The sequence below is a fragment of the Vigna unguiculata genome, chromosome 11 (genome assembly GCF_037176805.1).
Source record: "Vigna unguiculata cultivar grain cowpea cultivar isolate G323 ecotype 2 chromosome 11, ASM3717680v1, whole genome shotgun sequence".
Classification (NCBI taxonomy): domain Eukaryota; kingdom Viridiplantae; phylum Streptophyta; class Magnoliopsida; order Fabales; family Fabaceae; genus Vigna; species Vigna unguiculata.
This window is the reverse complement of record NC_140802.1, coordinates 19605256-19618531: the sequence shown is the minus strand read 5'-3', so window position 1 is coordinate 19618531 and position 13276 is coordinate 19605256. Positions and strand designations below refer to the sequence as shown.

The window sequence follows — 13276 nt, the reverse complement described above, 5'->3', positions numbered from 1 at the left end:
TTGAAGCCTCCTTGATTGTGAAATTGCATCTTTTGAGCATCAAAATTTGAGATATTAAGTGGCTTGAGGTTGCTTCATTTTGAGTACCAAATTAGTGAACCAAATTTGCTTTCAAGTTCTCAATTGTATCCATGGCCTACTTAGGTGTCTTGGGGAACCAAAGGTGTTCAATCCCATCTCCTAAGTAGAACCTTTTTTTTTTTTCATATTATAGTGCAACATTTTAGTAAGTGAGTGTGTTGAAAGTTCTAAGTGCTTTCTCACCTTACTTTTAGGCCGCATAGTTAGACTCTTAGTGGTTTAAATTTGTGAGACCAAAGTTTCTAAAATTTTTGCCATTTAGGGGTCCGTTTTTAGTGTTAGTCTTTTCTTTTCTTTGAGTCTTGTTTGTGTTTGTTTGTGCTTAGTGTCTCAAGTGATTCTATTTACTTAGCCTTAAACAATTGTGTGATCTTTGAAACCTTTTGCAAGTACGTCTTGGCAAGGATTGGCCTTGGTACTTAAGAAGTCTTTTAGACTCACCTCGCCTAACCTGGACGTCTACTTGTGCTTGGTTTCTTCTTTCATCATTTTGTTAAAGTTCTAAGTTCTTTTAATCACCATGAGCACTAGAAGGGCTACTCGTGCTAGTACCCAACATCAACAACATGATGAAAACAACCTCCACACAAGTGGTGATGAGGAGGTTGAGGTTGATCCTAGAGTCCTAAATAATCTCTCTCAAGAGGTTAGGGACCTTAAAATTCAAATGGCTTCCATGCAAGCCAATCTTCAATTAATTGCCAATCAACTTACCCCTCCCAACCATAATACCCGTGCCTCTCCTAGGCCTTCTCGTGCCCCTTCAAGGCATGAGTATGATTTTGAAGAGGAGGAAGATGAGCGCATTAACCTTAGACAATCGCCTCGTGTACGAAGGCAAAGGCGTATACCTCCTCACCCAAAGGAAGTCAAAATTGATTTGCCTCATTTCTATGGAAAGGATAATGTTGAGGTTTTTCTTGATTGGGTTGCCAAAGTAGAACAATTGTTTGAGAGTCATGTTGTGGAGGAAGAGAGGCGTGTGTCTCTAGCTACTCTTAGTTTTCAAGGGCATGCTCTTAATTGGTGGACTTCCTTAGTCCTCCAAAGAAGGAGAAAAGGGCTACATGATATTGAGTATTGAAATGATCTTAAGGAAGCCCTTCATGCCCGCCATGTTCCCTCCTACTACAAAAGAGAGCTCTTGGACAAGCTCCAAAGGCTCCAACAAAGATCTATGTCTATAGAAGAGTATAGACAAAAGATGGAGCTCTACATCATGAGAGCCGAAATTGAAGAACAAGAGGAACTTACCATTGCTAGGTTCTTAAGTGGACTCAATTACAACATAAGAGATAAAGTTGAATTGCTCCCCTACCACAATTTTAATGATCTTGTTCAAATGAGCATCAAGGTGGAGCAACAACTTTTGAGACGTCCTTCTCGCAAGGATTCTCCCTCTTTTTCTAAAAGTGATTTTCAAAAGAAAAAGAGTCCACTCATAAGAGCCTTACAAAGATAAGTGACAAGGGTGAATCCTTCACCAACAAAAGAGGTAGTGACATTAAATGTTTCAAGTGTCTAGGTAGAGGTCATGTGGCCGCTCAATGCCCTACCAAATGCACCATTGTGCTTAAGGGCAAAGACCTCTACACTAGCCAAGAGGAGTCATCTTCAAGTGACTCCAACACTTCTCATTCTAGTGATTCTCAAGAACATTCATATCCAAATGAAGGGAAACTTTTGATGATTAGGAGGCTTCTCAATAACCAACCTAGCATTCCTCTCAATGATCAAAGAGAAAATATTTTCCACACAAGATGTGAGGTTTTGAAAAACACTTGTTCTTTGATCATTGATAGTGGGTCTTGTTGCAATTGTTGTAGCACAAGATTGGTTGAGAAGTTGAATTTGACTTTGTTACCCCATCCCAAACCTTACAAACTTCATTGGCTTAATGAAGATGGGGATCTCAAAGTTGAACATCAAGTAAAAGTCAAGTTCTCCATTGGGAAATTTAAAGATAAAGTTTTATGTGATGTAATCCCAATGGAAGCTTGCCATATTCTCTTGGGGAGGCCTTGGCAATTTGATCATAAAACCTTACACAATGGCCACACCAATGAGATCACCCTCCAACATCATTCAAAAACTTTTGTGTTGCATCCCCTCACTCCTAGCCAAGTTGCTAGTGACCAAGTTCAAATGCGAGCTAGGAGAGAGGAAGAGAGTTCCAAGAACTCTAATGCTTCTAAAGATTCTAAGGACAAGACAAAGGTAGAGGAAGTTTCTTCTTCTAAGGATGTTGCTCATGAAGTTCTTTTAACTCATAAAACTCTTTTGCACACTCTTCATAATGAGCAACCTCCCTTCCTCTTACTTTGTCAAGCAATCCTTACTTGTCTTGAACATCCTTCTCTTAAGGATCTACCTCCTTCCATTCGTGCTCTCCTTCATGAATTTAAAGATATTTTTCCAAAGGATGGCCCTCATGGTCTCCCACCTTTTAGAGGGATTGAGCACCAAATTGATTTTGTCCCAGGGGCAAGTCTTCCTAATAGACCCGCCTATAGGACAAATCCAATTGAGACCAAGGAGATAGAAACTCAAGTGAATGAGTTGCTAGACAAGGCATGGGTTCAAAAAAGTTTAAGTCCTTGTGCTGTGCCTGTGTTGTTGGTGCCTAAGAAAGATGGAAAGTGGCATATGTGCTGTGATTGTAGGGCTATCAACAACATCACCATAAAATATAGGCACCCAATCCCAAGACTAGATGATATGTTGGATGAATTACATGGAGCACAAATATTTTCAAAAATAGACCTCAAAAGTGGTTATCACCAAATTCGTATTCAAAAAGGTGATGAGTGGAAAACTGCTTTCAAAACAAAATTTGGTCTATATGAATGGTTAGTCATGCCCTTTGGCCTAACTAATGCTCCTAGTACATTCATGCGCCTAATGAATCATGTCTTGCGAGATTGTATCGGCAAGTTTGTTGTTGTCTATTTTGATGACATATTGGTGTATAGTACAAGCTCTAAGCTTCATGTGGGTCATCTTAGAGTTGTGTTATCTCTTCTCCGAGACCACCAACTCTATGCTAACATTGACAAGTGCACTTTCTGTGTAGAGAGTGTCATCTTTTTGGGATTTGTGGTCAATAAGAGTGGGGTGCATGTTGACCCTGCAAAAATCAAGGTCATCCAAGAATGGCTTGTGCCAAAGAATGTTGGGGACATTAGAAGTTTTCAGGGATTAGCAAGTTTTTATAGAAGATTTGTCCCCAACTTCTCCACCATTGCTTCACCCCTCAATGAACTTGTTAAGAAAGACATATCTTTTGAGTGGGGTGAAAGACAACAAAAGGCTTTTGATGATATCAAGACTAGGCTCACCCAAGCTCCCATTCTTGCTCTTCCAAACTTTGAGAAAACTTTTGAGCTAGAATGTGATGCTTCTGGGGTGCGAATAGGTGCAGTTTTGTTACAAGAAGGCCATCCAATTGCCTATTTTAGTGAAAAACTAAATGGTCCTTCTCGTAACTATCCCACCTATGACAAAGAGCTATATGCTCTTGTGCGAGCTCTTCATACTTGGGAACATTATCTTGTGACAAAAGAGTTTATTATCCATAGTGATCATGAAACTCTCAAGTATTTGAAGAGCCAACACAAATTGAATAAAAGGCATGCAAAGTGGGTTGAGTACTTGGAACAATTCCCTTATGTTATCAAGTACAAGAAAGGGAAAGCTAATGTGGTGGCTGATGCACTATCAAGGAGATATACTCTCTTAGCCAAGCTTGGGTCCCAAATTCTTGGATTTGACAACATATGTGAATTGTATATTCATGATCCCTTCTTTGCTACCATTTATCATGATTGTCTCACTAAGTCCCAAGGCGGCTTTTATCTCTCAAGTGGATATCTTTTCAAAGAAGGCCGCCTATGTATTCCTCTAGGTTCTCATAGAAAACTTTTGATCAAAGAAATGCATGAGGGGGGACTTATGGGTCATTTTGTGATGAAGGATTATCTTGTTCCTTTTTAAGAATATTGAATATGGTGTGAGTTGATTAAGAAAGCTAAGTGAAATCCCCACTGGACATTAAGATAGCAAGCTATCTAGATGTGAAGGTTCCTTTCACAAAGCTCAAGAGAAGAAGATGATGGATTGATTCAAAATGAAAAGGAAATGGAAAGCACATAAACAATAGAAAACCAAGAACAATTAAAGGAAGAAGAAAACATAAAATGGAAAGGAAAGAAATGGTAAAAATGTGAGAAACACGCCACTACAAGGCTAGGCTAGAAGCCATGGCAACCTTGAAGATGAGTGGATGTGTGTCGCCACTTGCTATGCAAGATAAGGCTTAAAAGTTTCACCCCCAAGGGAGGAAACTCTCACAAATGGTTGAGACACAAGAGTGTTTTTACTTCAAAATCTTCAACCCTTTTACATGTCTAGGAGCACCCCTTATATAGAAGATTTTAGGGGCCTCTAAGCAAATAAAAGATACCTAAGGATGTCTCTATAAAAACCTAACCCTAGCTTCTAGAAACTAGGTCAAATAAGGTTACAAAAATGAGAGACAAAAGAGCTAACTATGGTGTGTGCAAGGCTAATTTCGTTCTAGCACAAAAGGAGACAAAGAATGTGTCTCATATGTCTCCAAAAAGTGGTTAAAGTGTGCTAAAAACAAAGGAGACCAAAGGTACATAGGTACACTTGCTTCATGCCTTTTACTTTATGCTTTATGCCTTTGCTTTACTCTCTCCTTCACATCATTTATGCTCCCCAATCACCATGCGCCACCTAGCATTGCTTTCTTACTCCTAATTAACCTACAAAGCAAATAAACATAGATTAGCATGTTGGCTTATGTCAAGTCAACTATAATGAACAAGTCAAACCTAGTCAAAGGTCAACAAGTCAACTAAATTTGATTCAACTAAGTCAACTTAGGGAATCAAAAATAACAAACACAAATGAAAGGGATGAAGGATTAGTGAACTTCCTTTTTAAACATGCTTAGTCTTCTTAAGCATGTGCCTTCATCCTTGGTTGGGGTCAATCCTTCATCACTTTGGGGTCGCCAAAACTTTGGCCATGCTTAAAGAGAAATTCTTTTGGCCCCATATGAAAAGGGAAATACAAAACCATTGCGCTAGTTGTTTGAATTGTTTGCATGCTAAGTCTAGCGCAATGCCTGCAAGGATGTATACTCCTTTGCCTGTTGCTTCCACCCCTTGGGAGGATATAAGTATGGATTTTGTCCTAGGGCTTCCAAGGACTTCTAGGGGTGTTGACTCTATATTTGTGGTAGTGGACCGTTTTTCTAAAATGGCACATTTTATACCATGCCACAAAGTAGATGATGCTAGTAACATAGCAAGGTTGTTCTGTAGAGAAGTGGTTCGCCTCCATGGTTTACCCAAAACAATTGTGTCTGATAGGGATGCTAAATTCCTAAGCCATTTTTGGAGGACCTTGTGGTCTAGGCTAGGAACAAAACTTTCTTTCTCTACCTCTTGTCACCCACAAACTGATGGGCAAACCGAGGTAGTCAATAGATCCCTTTCCACATTGCTTAGGGTTTTGCTTAAGGGGAATCATAAATCTTGGGATGAGTATCTTCCCCACATTGAATTTGCTTACAATAGAGTGGTCCATAGCACCACCAAACTCTCACCCTTTGAGGTAGTTTATGGTTTTAACCCTCTCACACCATTGGACTTATTACCTCTTCCAACTTCTTTTGATTTTGTTCATAAAGAAGGGATTTCTAAGTCCAAGTTCATAAAAGATTTTCATGAGAAGGTTAAACACCAAATTCAAGCCCAAGTTGAAAAGATTGCTCATTCTAAAAACAAGGGCAAGAGAGTTCGGTCTTTTAATGAAGGAGATTTAGTTTGGTTGCACTTAAGGAAGGAAAGATTTCCTAATATAAGAAAATCCAAACTTAGTCCCCGAGGTGATGGTCCATTCCAAATCATCAAGAAGATCAATAATAATGCTTATCAATTAGATCTTCCTCCGGAATATGGTGTGCATCCTACTTTCAACATTACTGATTTGGTTCCTTTTATAGGTATTTTTGATGAAGAGGGTGACCACCAAGATTTGAGGGCAAATCCTCTTCAAGGGGGAGGGGATGATGTGACCCCAACAAGCCCAAGCTCAAGTGCATCAACAAGCCCAAGCCCACATCAAGGCCCAATCACTAAAAGCATGATGAGAAAGATTCACATGGGCCTCTCACAAGATGATCAAGTCAATCATGGGCTTTTTACATTATTCACATGGGCTAAAGAAATCTCTAAAATATGAGATTATGCATGAAGGAAGTAGTATAGATTTAAATTGGGCCATTGTTTAGGCCTTGTTTTTCTAGAATAATAAGTCAAACATTGTGTAGTAAAATTGATAAAATTGGGCTTGACTAAGCCCAATAAGAGATTTGGCCATGAGCTACCAAAGGTCAAAGGTAGACTAAGTGGAAGTCAACATTCCTTCCTACACCTCATGGATCATGCATCCCATGGAGCCAAGTCCACACTCCACCCATGTGCCTCCTTCATCCAAGGGCTAAGAGAGTGTCTTCTTTTCCAAGCCTTCATCCAAAGGCTAGGAAGATGCCTCCTTCTCCAAGCCACCATCCAAGGGTGATGATTAAAGCTTCTCCTCCAAGCTTAATCTAAGGGCCAAGAATTAGTCTAGCTTTTAGGCTCACATATAAAAGCCAAAAGTAGACCATTTGTACATTTCAACTCTTGAAATTTCTAATAGAATGTTTGTGTTGAGATCACTCCACTCTTCCATTATTTTGAGAGCACACATGGCTAAACTTCTCCTTCATCTCCTCTAGCCACCTTCCATACCATAGCTTCACTTCTACTCTTCATCTTCACCAAAAACCTCCATTGCCTAGAGCTCTTCTTGCTCTTATCTTCATTTCCGCTGCATTTCATCTTCTTTTTGGTGTCTTCCATGGATCTCCTTCCTCTCCTACACCAAGGACGTCCATCATAAAGGACCTTTGATTAAACTCATGGATTCTTGAATCACTAAAGAACTTAGGAGAATCACTCTCACTAAGATAGATGAGATAAAACTCGTTTATTTTCTGAATAAAACTCAGCTTGCCTTCATTGATGAAAATGGTTCAACTTATATAGGAGCTTTAACCATCAGAACTACAAAAGACACATAAATTTCAATATCATCCTGCTTAAAGCTATTAATTAATGATCCACCTCAAGCTAATAATGATCCGCTACTTAATGGTTGATTGTAACTGAATTTAAGGCTACCAAAAGTTATCCACAAACTTTGAGCAAAGGTCCTCTTGATCTTCCAAAGGTTGGTTCTTATGTTGGCATATGGACCCTTATTTCAACTTGAAGATAAAGCAACACTAAAGCCCATTAACTGGTTAAGCACAAACACAATTTGGTCAGCTAATTTTACAAAGCATTGGGCCCTTATTTAAATAAAAGAAACTGCATGAACACGGCGCATTAGTCATCCTCCATTTGACCCATATGCAACTCACATCATACCTTCCTTCTTCGAGAAGATTTGTCCCGAATCTTAAGACACTAGTTTTAAAGTAAGTTTTTATTATGATCTTGTGAAGGAATTTTATTTTTTCACAAGTTGAAACTAATTCTCTTCTTCCAGGATCAAATTCAACTTGATATTTGTTACTTTCCAATGGTTGAAATCCGTCCATAACATTTCTTGGCAACAGTACCCCACCTTGATATGTAACAATAAATAATTCCATGCGTTGTGTTTGACGAATTTGCTTCTTATCGACGGACCAAATGCATGATAAAGCACTATGAACAAGCTTCCTTTTCAAACATGGAAGTTCGTGTATTTCCTTCACATGCTTATCCTTTTGTTCCTGTAAAATGACATCACAAACTGTAGAAGAAAAAACATTGACGAATAAACTTTCTCTAGTTCCATTTCTTTTTCTTTATTTTCCCTTCCTTCTGCAGTTTCTATTACTTCTTTTTCTATTCTTTCTTTTTCTGTTTTCTCCTTCAGCCTACGTTGATCCTTATTGACTTGTCTTGGTGTCATAAACTTCTACTTCTTTTGATGTCCCTCATGCCTCAAATAAAGGGAACGTTCATCAAGATGGAGTGTTTTAAAATGAAGCCATGCTCATCCCAAAGGAAGATGACAAGAGTCCATGGGAGCAATATCACATAATACTTCTTTCACACATTGCCATGTATTGAATTTGATCCATGCTTGATCCAGATGAAAGGTTGCTGGTAACTGGAGTTTCTCCACCAATCTTTGGCTCACAACATTGTTTTCGCTTCCGTAATCGAATGCAACTAAACATGGATGGCCTTCGGTTAAACACTTTGAATAATAAACTTCCTTTCCTATTCCAAGTCTAGATGGCCAGGCTGTGAATACCAAATGATGTGAATCCACAGCGTTCGATTCGTTTGAAAGATCTATCATTCTTGGAATGCTAACAAGCAAGAAATTTGAGAAATTATTTAAATCGAGAAAATGGAAACATAAAAGAAGATGGAACAGAAATTGATAGACATCACACTTCCAAGAATGGAAGATAACCCTAAGAGTTGAAACACACAAAGGGATGAAGGACCTTTGATTAAACTCATGGATTCTTGAATCACTAAAGAACTTAGGAGAATCACTCTCACTAAGATAGATGAGATAAAACTCGTTTATTTTCTGAATAAAACTCAGCTTGCCTTCATTGATGAAAATGGTTCAACTTATATAGGAGCTTTAACCATCAGAACTACAAAAGACACATAAATTTCAATATCATCCTGCTTAAAGCTATTAATTAATGATCCACTCAAGCTAATAATGATCCGCTACTTAATGGTTGATTGTAACTGAATTTAAGGCTACCAAAAGTTATCCACAAACTTTGAGCAAAGGTCCTCTTGATCTTCCAAAGGTTGGTTCTTATGTTGGCATATGGACCCTTATTTCAACTTGAAGATAAAGCAACACTAAAGCCCATTAACTGGTTAAGCACAAACACAATTTGGTCAGCTAATTTTACAAAGCATTGGGCCCTTATTTAAATAAAAGAAACTGCATGAACACGGCGCATTAGTCATCCTCCATTTGACCCATATGCAACTCACATCATACCTTCCTTCTTCGAGAAGATTTGTCCCGAATCTTAAGACACTAGTTTTAAAGTAAGTTTTTATTATGATCTTGTGAAGGAATTTTATTTTTTCACAAGTTGAAACTAATTCTCTTCTTCCAGGATCAAATTCAACTTGATATTTGTTACTTTCCAATGGTTGAAATCCGTCCATAACATTTCTTGGCAACAGTACCCCACCTTGATATGTAACAATAAATAATTCCATGCGTTGTGTTTGACGAATTTGCTTCTTATCGACGGACCAAATGCATGATAAAGCACTATGAACAAGCTTCCTTTTCAAACATGGAAGTTCGTGTATTTCCTTCACATGCTTATCCTTTTGTTCCTGTAAAATGACATCACAAACTGTAGAAGAAAAAACATTGACGAATAAACTTTCTCTAGTTCCATTTCTTTTTCTTTATTTTCCCTTCCTTCTGCAGTTTCTATTACTTCTTTTTCTATTCTTTCTTTTTCTGTTTTCTCCTTCAGCCTACGTTGATCCTTATTGACTTGTCTTGGTGTCATAAACTTCTACTTCTTTTGATGTCCCTCATGCCTCAAATAAAGGGAACGTTCATCAAGATGGAGTGTTTTAAAATGAAGCCATGCTCATCCCAAAGGAAGATGACAAGAGTCCATGGGAGCAATATCACATAATACTTCTTTCACACATTGCCATGTATTGAATTTGATCCATGCTTGATCCAGATGAAAGGTTGCTGGTAACTGGAGTTTCTCCACCAATCTTTGGCTCACAACATTGTTTTCGCTTCCGTAATCGAATGCAACTAAACATGGATGGCCTTCGGTTAAACACTTTGAATAATAAACTTCCTTTCCTATTCCAAGTCTAGATGGCCAGGCTGTGAATACCAAATGATGTGAATCCACAGCGTTCGATTCGTTTGAAAGATCTATCATTCTTGGAATGCTAACAAGCAAGAAATTTGAGAAATTATTTAAATCGAGAAAATGGAAACATAAAAGAAGATGGAACAGAAATTGATAGACATCACACTTCCAAGAATGGAAGATAACCCTAAGAGTTGAAACACACAAAGGGATGAAGGACCTTTGATTAAACTCATGGATTCTTGAATCACTAAAGAACTTAGGAGAATCACTCTCACTAAGATAGATGAGATAAAACTCGTTTATTTTCTGAATAAAACTCAGCTTGCCTTCATTGATGAAAATGGTTCAACTTATATAGGAGCTTTAACCATCAGAACTACAAAAGACACATAAATTTCAATATCATCCTGCTTAAAGCTATTAATTAATGATCCACTCAAGCTAATAATGATCCGCTACTTAATGGTTGATTGTAACTGAATTTAAGGCTACCAAAAGTTATCCACAAACTTTGAGCAAAGGTCCTCTTGATCTTCCAAAGGTTGGTTCTTATGTTGGCATATGGACCCTTATTTCAACTTGAAGATAAAGCAACACTAAAGCCCATTAACTGGTTAAGCACAAACACAATTTGGTCAGCTAATTTTACAAAGCATTGGGCCCTTATTTAAATAAAAGAAACTGCATGAACACGGCGCATTAGTCATCCTCCATTTGACCCATATGCAACTCACATCATACCTTCCTTCTTCGAGAAGATTTGTCCCGAATCTTAAGACACTAGTTTTAAAGTAAGTTTTTATTATGATCTTGTGAAGGAATTTTATTTTTTCACAAGTTGAAACTAATTCTCTTCTTCCAGGATCAAATTCAACTTGATATTTGTTACTTTCCAATGGTTGAAATCCGTCCATAACATTTCTTGGCAACAGTACCCCACCTTGATATGTAACAATAAATAATTCCATGCGTTGTGTTTGACGAATTTGCTTCTTATCGACGGACCAAATGCATGATAAAGCACTATGAACAAGCTTCCTTTTCAAACATGGAAGTTCGTGTATTTCCTTCACATGCTTATCCTTTTGTTCCTGTAAAATGACATCACAAACTGTAGAAGAAAAAACATTGACGAATAAACTTTCTCTAGTTCCATTTCTTTTTCTTTATTTTCCCTTCCTTCTGCAGTTTCTATTACTTCTTTTTCTATTCTTTCTTTTTCTGTTTTCTCCTTCAGCCTACGTTGATCCTTATTGACTTGTCTTGGTGTCATAAACTTCTACTTCTTTTGATGTCCCTCATGCCTCAAATAAAGGGAACGTTCATCAAGATGGAGTGTTTTAAAATGAAGCCATGCTCATCCCAAAGGAAGATGACAAGAGTCCATGGGAGCAATATCACATAATACTTCTTTCACACATTGCCATGTATTGAATTTGATCCATGCTTGATCCAGATGAAAGGTTGCTGGTAACTGGAGTTTCTCCACCAATCTTTGGCTCACAACATTGTTTTCGCTTCCGTAATCGAATGCAACTAAACATGGATGGCCTTCGGTTAAACACTTTGAATAATAAACTTCCTTTCCTATTCCAAGTCTAGATGGCCAGGCTGTGAATACCAAATGATGTGAATCCACAGCGTTCGATTCGTTTGAAAGATCTATCATTGTTGGAATGCTAACAAGCAAGAAATTTGAGAAATTATTTAAATCGAGAAAATGGAAACATAAAAGAAGATGGAACAGAAATTGATAGACATCACACTTCCAAGAATGGAAGATAACCCTAAGAGTTGAAACACACAAAGGGATAAAGGACCTTTGATTAAACTCATGGATTCTTGAATCACTCAAGAACTTAGGAGAATCACTCTCACTAAGATAGATGTGATAAAACTCGTTTATTTTCTGAATAAAACTCAGCTTGCCTTCATTGATGAAAATGGTTCAACTTATATAGGAGCTTTAACCATCAGAACTACAAAAGACACATAAATTTCAAAATCATCCTACTTAAAGCTATTAATTAATGATCCACTCAAGCTAATAATGATCCGCTACTTAATGGTTGATTGTAACAGAATTTAAGGCTACCAAAAGTTATCCACAAACTTTGAGCAAAGGTCCTCTTGATCTTCCAAAGGTTGGTTCTTATGTTGGCATATGGACCCTTATTTCAACTTGAAGATAAAGCAACACTAAAGCCCATTAACTGGTTAAGCACAAACACAATTTGGTCAGCTAATTTTACAAAGCATTGGGCCCTTATTTAAATAAAAGAAACTGCATGAACACGGCGCATTAGTCATCCTCCATTTGACCCATATGCAACTCACATCATACCTTCCTTCTTCGAGAAGATTTGTCCCGAATCTTAAGACACTAGTTTTAAAGTAAGTTTTTATTATGATCTTGTGAAGGAATTTTATTTTTTCACAAGTTGAAACTAATTCTCTTCTTCCAGGATCAAATTCAACTTGATATTTGTTACTTTCCAATGGTTGAAATCCGTCCATAACATTTCTTGGCAACAGTACCCCACCTTGATATGTAACAATAAATAATTCCATGCGTTGTGTTTGACGAATTTGCTTCTTATCGACGAACCAAATGCATGATAAAGCACTATGAACAAGCTTCCTTTTCAAACATGGAAGTTCGTGTATTTCCTTCACATGCTTATCCTTTTGTTCCTGTAAAATGACATCACAAACTGTAGAAGAAAAAACATTGACGAATAAACTTTCTCTAGTTCCATTTCGTTTTCTTTATTTTCCCTTCCTTCTGCAGTTTCTATTACTTCTTTTTCTATTCTTCCTTTTTCTGTTTTCTCCTTCAGCCTACGTTGATCCTTATTGACTTGTCTTGGTGTCATAAACTTCTACTTCTTTTGATGTCCCTCATGCCTCAAATAAAGGGAACGTTCATCAAGATGGAGTGTTTTAAAATGAAGCCATGCTCATCCCAAAGGAAGATGACAAGAGTCCATGGGAGCAATATCACATAATACTTCTTTCACACATTGCCATGTATTGAATTTGATCCATGCTTGATCCAGATGAAAGGTTGCTGGTAACTGGAGTTTCTCCACCAATCTTTGGCTCACAACATTGTTTTCGCTTCCGTAATCGAATGCAACTAAACATGGATGGCCTTCGGTTAAACACTTTGTATAATAAACTTCCTTTCCTATTCCAAGTCCAGATGGCCAGGCTGTGAATACC

The 13276-nt window shown here is 37.7% G+C and overlaps 1 pseudogene; it reads left to right on the top strand.

Annotated features, from left to right (window-relative positions):
* Nucleotides 1-564: 564 nt before the first annotated feature.
* The window catches only part of LOC146881608 (uncharacterized), a 58783-nt pseudogene continuing 46071 nt past the window's right edge, over nucleotides 565-13276 (top strand).